We start from the raw sequence: 10466 nt of genomic DNA on the forward strand, positions 1-10466 counted from the left end.
TAGGATACTGGTGAGCTCTGCTTCAGTGAGAGACCCTGTCTCAAAAAAACAAGGTGAAGAGTCATAGCGAAGGCCGGAGACATGGCGCAGGAGTTAGAGGAGCTGGGTTCAATTCCCGGCACCCACATGGCAACTTACTACTGTCCTTAACCCCAGTCCAAAGGGATCCAACATATTCCTCTGGCCTCCATGGGCACTGCATACATGTGGTGCATAGATTTATGGTAAGCAAAACACCCTTACACATAAAAATAATTATTTAAAAAAAGAGCCATAGAGTAAGGAATATTGGTGATATCAGCTTCTGCTCTCTATACATATATGGGTACACATACATGCACACAAGACCCCTCCATACATTTGTGGGTACACATACGTGCACACATAGACCCCCTCCACACACTTATGGATACACATGCACACAGAGACCCCTCCACACACTTATGGGTACACTGCACACATAGACCCCCACACACACTTATGGGTACACGTGCACACATAGACCCCTCCACATACTTATGGGTACACGTGCACACATAGACCCCTCCACACACTTATGGGTACACGTGCACACATAGACCCCTCCACATACTTATGGGTACACTGCACACATAGACCCCTCCACATACTTATGGGTACACGTGCACACATAGACCCCTCCACATACTTATGGGTACACGTGCACACATAGACCCCTCCACACACTTATGGGTACACATGCACACATAGACCCCTCAACACATAGACTCTTACACACAATAGATGACATATAATCCCACTGTACACACCTATACACACACACATAGGCCCACATACACACACAGACACATACACACAAGTATACATATATGCATACATACATATTATTTATTGTGTATACAGTATTCTGCCTACATGCATGCCTGCAGGCCAGAATAGGGTACCAGATTCCATTACAGATGGCTGTGAGCGTTGCTGGGAATTGAACTCAGGACCTTTAGATGAGCAGGCGGTGCTTTTAACCACTGAGCCCTCTCTCCAGCCCCATACATAATTTTTTAAAAAGAAAGGAATAACAACCATCCATGGTAGCTCACACCTTTCACCACAGCGCTCAAATGGCAGAGATCAATAGATTTCTGTGAGTTTGAGGCCAGCCTGGTCAGCACCCCAACAGTTTTTAAGGAATCAGTGAGTCTTTCTAAGTTAGGGTGATGGTATCATCACTAGGGTGATGGTATCACCTGTGTCGCGACAGGCTATCAGAGTCCTGGGGAGGGAGTCCAGACTGACAAAGCCAAACCCATGATCCTTCCAAGTGCCTCATTCCCTGACAGCGCCTGTGACTGCCTACCCCAGCCCTCTAACTGTCAGGCTGGGACTGTCTCTGGATGGGCTCCTCTGGTGTTTGCTCTAGGGCTCTCTCCCTGCTGCTGGTGGAGAAGGCCAGGAAAGTGCAGGAAAGAGGAGAAGGGGTCATCAGAGACTCGTGAAGGGTTTCAGAAAAGGGCTAGCCTTCTGGAACACTCTAGCTGACCCACTCTCTGCTCACACCTCGATTGAGATCATTTAGTTCATTTCTTATAAAGGACCCCAAGTTTATAGATTTGGGGTGTATTCTTAAGAAGTTGTCCTTGTAGCCAGGTGGTGGTGGCGCACTCCTTTAATCCCAGCACTCCACCCAGGAGGTGGAGGCAGGTGGATCTCTCTGAGTTCAAGGCCAGCCTGGTCTACAGGAGCTTGTTCCAGGGCAGGCTCCAAAAGCTACAGAGAAACCCTGTCTCAAGAAGAAGAAGAAGAAGAAGAAGAAGAAGAAGAAGAAGAAGAAGAAGAAGAAGAAGAAGAAGAAGAAGAAGAAGAAGAAGAAGAAGAAGAAGAAGAAGAAGAAGAAGAAGAAGAAGAAGAAGAAGAAGAAGAAGAAGAAGAAGAAGAAGAAGAAGAAGTTGTCCTTGGGGCTGGGAATGTAGCTAGGAGGCCAGAGTGCCTGCCTAACATGCACAAAGCCTGAGTTCAGTCCCCAGTATTGCATAAGCCAGGCATAGAGGAGGGTACAAGATGGCTCAGTGCACATAGTGCTGGCTAGACAAGCATGTAGACTTGAGCACATCTCCCCAGCACCCAGATAAAAGCCCTGCATGGCAGCGTACACCTGCAACCCCAGTGCTGGGAAAGCAGAGGAGTCTGAGATCAAGAACCCACTGGCCAGTTGGTCCAGCTGAACCGATGAACTCTGGGTTCATTTAGGGGCCCTGTCGGAAAACTAAGGTGGAGAGAGACTGAAGAAGACACCCAGCATCAGTTTCCAGCCTCTGCATGCATGTGCAAGCGTGTGCACACTTGTCAGCATACACACACGAAGCACACACACACACACATGAACACACACTAAAAGTTGTCTTTGGGGAAAAAATGTTGCCATGTGGAATGGCTCAGTCATGTAAGTATAACAGTACTGATTAAACCATGTCCACCCTCTGCTTGGGGACACCAGGGTTGATTCTATAGCTCGGCTACAGTGAACCCGAACCCGCTCCGTGGGTGTCTCCATGACGTGTTAACTCAGAAACCTTTGGCTAAGTCCACTGATTGGTCGCCTGTGCTGTCGCAGGCTGCAAGGATCCACTCTCTTCCTCTCAGACAAGCATCATTGACCTGCTGGGTGTGGTGATTCACGTTTGCAATCCCAGCTCTCAGAAGGCGGAGGGAGGAAGGCTGCCAGGAGATGGAGGCCGGAATGGCTATGTAATGAGGCTACAGTCAGCGGGAATGCAGAATGGAATGTCTCTCAAAAACAGAGTTCACTGGGGCTGGAGAGATGGCTCCATCAGCAAAGTGCTCGCCGGACAGGCGTGAGGACCTGAGTTCAGATCCCAAAAAAACACATAAAAAGTCTATTGTAAGGTCTCAGTGCTGGGAAGATGGAGGCTTCCTGGGGCTCCACGTTCAGTTTGAGCCCTGTCTCAAAAAATAAGATGAAAAGCAACTGAGAAAGAGGCCCACTGTCAACCCCTAGCCTGTGCACACACGCACACACACACACACACATACATACACACAAAGAAAACTATATGTAAAGTCCTGGAGGACAGCTGGGACAGCAGCTCAGCTGACAGAATGCTTCCCAGAATGCCTGGGGTTCTGTGAGAGCCAAAGTTACATTTTAAGTTATAATTACTGTGCCTAAGAGATCCAGGAAGCAAAAATGCCCCTGAGCTGCAAGTCCCTTGCCCAAGGACAGAGAGTTCCTGAAATGCTGGAGGCTACTGTTTATGGGAGGTAACGAGCCAAGTTTTCACTCCCTAAATAAGTTTGTTTGGCTCAACTACTCCACGTGTGCTTGCTCACACATGTGTGGGAGGTATGTAGGCAGGAAATGTGTCAGGATGTGTGCTTGCCCCTGATTGGACCTGATGGGAAATGCAATGAATTGTGGATTTTCCTTCTTAAGCCACTGCAAACCTTAGGAAACCAGAGATGGACCTTGGACAGAGCCCATCCAGCTGGCCAGTATTTAATGAAAGTTTGCTTCAAATCTGGTTTGAAATTGTGTTAGGGGTCTTATTCTTAACTGGTGGGATTGACAGTTCCATTACCAGCCCTTCAGTGATCTTCTGTGATCCGAGCTCTTCGGAGGCAGAGGAGAGGGCAGCAGCTCAATGTCATTGTCTGCTCCGTGCTGAGCTCCTTGGAAGGGAGTCCACAGTGTTTACCCCTGTCTGACTGTAGTTAAGGAAGAGTGCTCTAGAGGGACCAGAGAAAAGCAGAACCCAGAGATGATGCAAGACCCACAGCACCAGGGACACAGATCACAGACCTGGATCCCATCACACCCAAACTCTGACCTTTTCATTATATAAGCCAGTAAACACCCTTCTTTATTTACTTTGGTCTTGTTTTTTGTTTTGTTTTGGGGGGCTTTTTGTTTGTTTGTTTGTTTTTGTTTTTGCTTGCTTTGGGTTTGGTTTTTCGAGACAGGGTTTTTCTGTAGCTTTGGAGCCTGTCCTGGAACTCACTTTGTAGCCCAGGCTGGCCTCGAACTCAGAAATCTGCCTGACTCTGCCTCGTGTGCTGGGATTAAAGGTGTGCACCACCACCGCCCGGCTTTTACTTCAGTTTTAATTGGGTTTCCATCACGTGCATTCTGTAGCATTGGGCAATGAGCCATATGAGCTGTGACGGGGCTCTCAGATAACCGCTCTAGAGACTAGCGTGGCTCTTAGATAACCGCTCTAGAGACTAGCGTGGCTCTCAGATAACCGCTCTAGAGACTAGCGTGGCTCTCAGATAACCGCTCTAGAGACTAGTGTGGCCCCTCCATCTGTCCCTCCAAAGGCTGTTGTTAAATTGTTTATCCACGCACTGCACCTTTAGAGGCTTTAGCCTTCCTGCCTCACACCTATTAACGTCACTTTAAAAAAAGCTGGGCAGTGGAGAGCACACCTTTAATCCCAGCACTCAGGCAGCAGAGGCAGGCAGATCTCTGTGAGTTCAAGGCCAGCCTGGTCTACAAAGTGAGTTCCAGGACAGCCAGGGCTACACAGAGAAACCTTGTCTCAAAAGAACAAAAAAAAAAAAAAGGAAAGCTTTTTTATTATTATTTTCTGCGTATGTATGGGGTGCCCTGTGGGGGTGCACCTATGTTTGCAGATGCCTTCAGAGGCTAGAAGAGGACATCAAAGGCCCTGGAGCTGGAGTTACAACAGATGTGAGCTGCCCACATGGGTGCTGGGCACCAAACTCTGTAAGAGCAGCAAATGTTCTTAACTGCGGTGCCATCTCTCCAGTCCCTCCGTGTGTATGTGTGCCACGTGTATGTGTGTATGTGTGTGAGAATGTGGATGTGAATATGTGTGTGTGAATGTGTATATGTGAATATGTGTGTATGTGTGTGAGTGTATGTGAATGTGTATGTGTGTAACATGTGTATGAGTGTGTGTAAATATGTTTGTGTGAGTGTGTGTGGGAGGAATGTCTGTGCAAGTGCACACTCACATTTGTGCATGCCTCTGGAGCTCAAAGGCGGTGTCTTCTTCAATCCCTCTTCTTCCTGAGACCATCTCTCTCACTGAACCTGACCAGCTTGCCAGTTCGACTAGGCTGTCCTCGTCAGGGTGGTGCTGTGATAAACGCCGTGACCAAGTCGAGGAGGAAAGGGTTTGTTTCTCTTATGCTTCCACATCACTGTTCCTCATCAGAGAAGGTTGGAATGGAACTCAGGAAGGGCAGGAATCTGGAGGCAGAAGCTGATGCAGAGGCCATGGAGGGATGCTGCTTATTGGCTTGCTCCCCATGGCTTGCTCAGCCTGCTTTCTTATAGAATCCAGGACCTCCTACCCAGGGCTGGCACCACCTACAATGGGCTGGGCCCTCCCCCATTGCTCATTAATTAAGAAAATGCTTTGCAGGCCTGCCTGCAGTCCAGTCTTAGAGGCATTTTCTCAGCTGAGGCTCGCTCCTCTCTATTGACTGCTTGTGTGCACAGTCAGCCCGCCAGTCCTGCACTGAGGATCCGCCTGTCCCTGCCTCCACACTGGGATCACAGCTACATAGCACCATTGTCTGGCTTTTCTCTATGGGTGTTGTGTGTAAAGCTCAGGTCCTCACACTCACAAGGCAAGCACCTTGCTGACTAAGCCCTGAGAGCCTCCTCCAATGGCTCAGGGCCACCCTAACTCAGTAGTTATCGTCGGGTTTATTTTCCCCTAAGTCATGAAATCTCAGCTGGGAAGACAGACCTGTGACGTCAGCAGAGCAGATAAACCTTGCAGCTGGAGTCTTTGAATCTTGAAGCAGGGAAGCCCCAGAGCTACTGCAGTGCCCCACCCCCACCCTACCGGGCCCGGGGTGTGTTCTCACCCCTCAGCGATAAGTCACACCCACAACTGTTCGGAAGTCCTTATGCTGGTAGCCTTTCTCAGGAAGTAGTGCCCCTCCCTTGCACAGCCCCCTTTCACAGAAGTGCTAACCCACAGAATCCAAGCCCAGCAGACTTACTGAGTCTCTAAAGACTATATTTTCAACTGACCTTTGTTTTTGAGACAGGGCCTCATGATGTAGCTCTGACTGTCCTGGAACTTGATATGTAGACCAGGCTGGACTTGAACTCATAGAGATCCACTTCCCTTTGCCTCCCAAGTACTGGGATTAAAAGTATGTGCCATCAAGCCTGGTCTTTTCCCATTTTTCCCCACTGATTCTCATGGGCCCATCACCTATCTGCTATGGGTCACTATTCTGACCTAGAGAGAGGGAGAAAAGAGGGAAGGAAGGGAGGGAGGGAGGGAGGGAGGGAGGGAGGGAGGGAGGGAGGGAGGAAGGAGATAATTGTCTCTAGCCATAGGACCAGGAAGGGGACTCCCTCTCCAGCAGGCAGATTTCAGGGCTGTAAGAGAAATCTACTGCTTCCTGCCAAGAAGCCAGTGAAGATCTTATGGGAGCCCAACATCCACGCAATAATAAAGAAGTTCCCGGCCCCAGGTATCAGCAAAGTCCAAGAGGGAAACTGGACTTCTGCCTTCACCCCTGTAATGAGCAGTGACCCCCACCCCCTCCCCCCGCCGCTTCCAGGCTGCTGCAAACAGACACCCCTAATTCTTTCTCTGCTTTTGTTTTTTGGTTTGGTTTTAGTTTTTTGAGACAGGGTTTCTCTATGTAGCCTTGACTGTCCTGGAACTCACTCTGTAGACCAGGCTGGCCTCGAACTCAGAGATCTGCCTGTCTCTGCCACCTGAGTGCTGGAATTAAAGGCATGTGCCACCGCTGCCCTAGACACCAACTGAAACAGAAGGTCAGGATGAGGTCAGAGGCTTAGACCATAATAACCAATATCCAAGTTCTAACGGAAACTCACTCATCACACCAAGGGCCAGCAAGGTCTGAAGCAGAGAGGATGGTGGCCCGTTTACAGCCCTGTGCTGTTAGAATAACCGTACTCTCTTAAAGCGGACACCATGAAAAACGCTGGACTGGTGGTCCCAGGTTCTACAGGAAAACATGGGAAGCAAGCCGGTAATCAGAGTCCTCCATGGCCTTCACAACAGCTCCGGCCTCCAGGTTCTGCCCTCACAGCTTTTGAAGATGAACTGTATGGAGCCTTAAGCGACACAAACCCTGTCCTCCCCGAGTTGCCTTTGGTCATGGTGTTTCATCACAGCAATGGGAACCCTGGCTAAGACATTTCCATCCATGTCCTCCTGCCTCTGCCTCTAAAATACTGGCATTGAAGAGACGGGAAACACACACACATGCCCAGGGTCACCGGCCATCTTTGGAGATTTATTTTTAAGCCATTGCTGTCTCTTAAGCTTCCCCTGTGGCAAAGTTCTTAGCAAGCAATTTTCCATGAAGCAGACACCAGCCTGGGGAACTAGAAAAAGAGGAACTCTGCATGCCCTGTCTATGCAAGGCTAGAGCCAACTAGACAGACTAACCTATTTGTGTGAGGGGAATCGGGAAGTATCCATTGCAAGACTCTGAAATGCTGCAACCATCAGCAACCAGCTGAAGATAACCAGCTAGGAGGCCCTGACCAGCCCAGGGAGCCTGAGTTTAGCAGGCAGGATGATGACTCAAGGTACTTCAGGAGGCCAGGTCCCTCGTCTTGGGGAAAGCAGGCATTCAGCCTTCCCTAGAACCTTGCTTCTCCCTGAGGCAGCCAAATGGGGGAGCTCTCCATCGGGCCTCCCCATCCTGAACCTACAAACTGGAATAATCTCTCCCTCCTAGTGAGAGCAGTGTTTTCTCTGGGCTGGGCCAAGAGAGAGTCAGGATGCTGAGGGCACTTGTGTGGCCAGGAGCACATCTCCTGAAAGTGTTTATCTTGATTGCCTCACCCTGACGACCCAGGGTCTAATCCCAGCTCTGTCCTGTAGATAGAGTTGTCCTTTGTCCTCTCTGGGCCTCTGCTTATTCATGGAGGACACATGGAGGTGGGCGCCTATAATCCCCTGAACATGGAGGTGTATGTCTATAAAGCCAGCAATTGGGAGGCAGAGGCAGGGGGAGGGTTGTGAGTTCCAGGCCAAGCTGGGCTACATAGAGAGACCCTGTCTCAAAAAAACAAAAGTAAAAAAGGAGATTTATTTTTCTGGCAAAAATCAATTATCCCTCACTTCAATGTCCCTTACCCATAAACTGCTGCTATCAATCAATGTCCCTTATCCATAAACTTCTGCTGTCAATCAATCAATGTCCCTTATCCATAAACTGATGGTCACAGGTGGGCCTTGCTGAGTCTCTGTTTCATGGTCAAGATCCCAGTGGCTGAATGTGGTACCTCTCTGCAGTTGGATTGTGATCATCCATGTGTTCTTCCCTGGACATTAGCTAAGAAGAAGCAACTACACAGATAAAACTTTGGAACCTGTTCTCTTTGGGTGGAGGATACCTTGCTCAGCCTAGATACAGTAGGGAGGGCCTTGGACTTTCCCCAAAGCAATGTGCCTTACCATGTCTGAGGAGGGGGGAGAGAAAGAGGGGGAGGGAGAGAGAGAAGGGGGGAGGGAGGGAGGGAGGGAGGGAGGGAGGGAGGGAGGGAGGAGAGTGAGCCAAATAGAGCATCATTCACCTGTAATCTCAAAACTCGGGGGAATTGACACAAGTCTGAGGCTGGCCTGGACCACATAGTAAGTTCCAGACCAATATGGGCTGCACAGTGTGACCCTACCTAAAAAGAGGAGATGGGGAAAAGAAGGAGAGGAAGAAAGGAGGGAGAGGAAGGGAAAAGGAGAGAGGAGAAAAGGAGCAAAGGAAGGAGGGAAACGTGGCAAACTGGATCAGTGTCCCCCAAACCGACCCGTGAACCAAAAGGATCCTTAATTTCACATTCATAAAACCCTCACCAAACGTCCCCACTTCAATCCATTAAAAACTGCTCTTGGTACCCAGCGGTGGTGGCACACGCCTTTAATCCCAGCACTAGGTAGGCAGAGACAGGCAGATCTCTGCGAGTTCGAGGCCAGCCTGGTCTACAGAGCGAGTTCCAGGACAGCCAAGGCTATTACACAGAGAGACCCTGTATTCAAAAAAAACCCAAAAACCAAAACAAGCCTGCTCTCGGGTGTGGGCTGGAGAGATGGCAGTAAGAGCACTGGCAACTCTTCCAGAGGACCCTGGTTCAATTCCCAGCACCCACATGGCAGCTCACAACTCTCTGTTACTCCAGTTCTGAGGTACCCTATGCCCTCACACAGTCATACATGTAAGCAAAACACCAGTGCACATAAAATAAAAATAAAGCATTAAATAAACAACTGTTCTTGGGTCCAGCAAGGTGGCTCGGCATGCTCAGGTGCTGACACCTCCAAGCCTCACAATTTGAACTCAATCCCTGGGGCCCACATGACTGGAGAACTGTAAGTTGTCCTCTGACCCCCACACATGTACATGGTACCCATGACCACAGACACACTCACACATGGTTCTATGGGAACGTGACATACAGCTCTAGAAGGCACAGGTGTGCTCAGTGTCTTCCATGTGATTGACACCTTCATCAGGAAACTATGTCAGTGGCCAAAGAGATGGCTCAGGGTGTAAGAACACTGCCTGCTCCTACAAGAGGTCTGAGTTCAATCCCCAGCACCCACATGGCAGCTCACGACTGTCTATAACTCCAGTTCCAGGGGATCCAACACCCTCTTCTGACCTCACTGGGCACCAGGCATGCACATGGTACACATACACACATACAGGTAAAACAGCCATACACATAAAATTATAAAATCACTTTTAAAAGTTAAGAAACTGCTCCATCCTCTCCCAAGTCCTCCCCTGCCCAGAAGGGTTTTGTAACTTCACCCCTTTTCTTGGCCAGAATTAGCATCCAGACCCGGGATAAGCCAGTCTGTAGTCTGAGACAAGAAGACGACTCCTAGCCTTGTTTGGACCTTGCCACGGCACTGTGGCTGACAGTGAGGGACAGAGACTCTTACTAAGGTAGAGTCGCAGTTCTGTGTCCCATAAAAGGTGAACGATTACTGGGCTCTCAGAAGGTGGAGGGTGTCCTCAGTTCCTGGCTTTCCTATCCTGAGGCCAATGGGAGGCATGAACAACCCTTGCATGCTTGACGTATATTCTTAACAGAATTACAATCAATAAAAGAATAACACACAAAAAAGACATGATTCGCTGGACGATGGTGGCGCGCGCCTTTAATCCCAGCACTCGGGAGGCAGAGGCAGGCGAATCTCTATGAGTTCGAGACCAGCCTGGTCTACAGAGCTAGTTCCAGGACAGGCTCCAAAGCCACAGAGAAACCCTGTCTTGAAAAACCAAAAATAAGCCTTATCACACAACAAAAGTATATGCTCTACTATGTTCATAGCAGCATTGTTTGTAATAGCCAGAACCTGGAAACAACCTAGATGCCCTTCAATTGAAGAATGGATGAAGAAAGTATGGAATATATACATATTAGAGTACTACTCAGCAGTAAAAAACAAGGACTTCTTGAAGTTTGCAGGCAAATGGATGGAAATAGAAAACAC

This window comes from Alexandromys fortis, unplaced genomic scaffold (assembly GCF_014885135.2).
Source record: "Alexandromys fortis isolate MF-2015 unplaced genomic scaffold, M_Fortis_MF-2015_v1.1 scaffold_44, whole genome shotgun sequence".
NCBI lineage: Eukaryota > Metazoa > Chordata > Mammalia > Rodentia > Cricetidae > Alexandromys > Alexandromys fortis.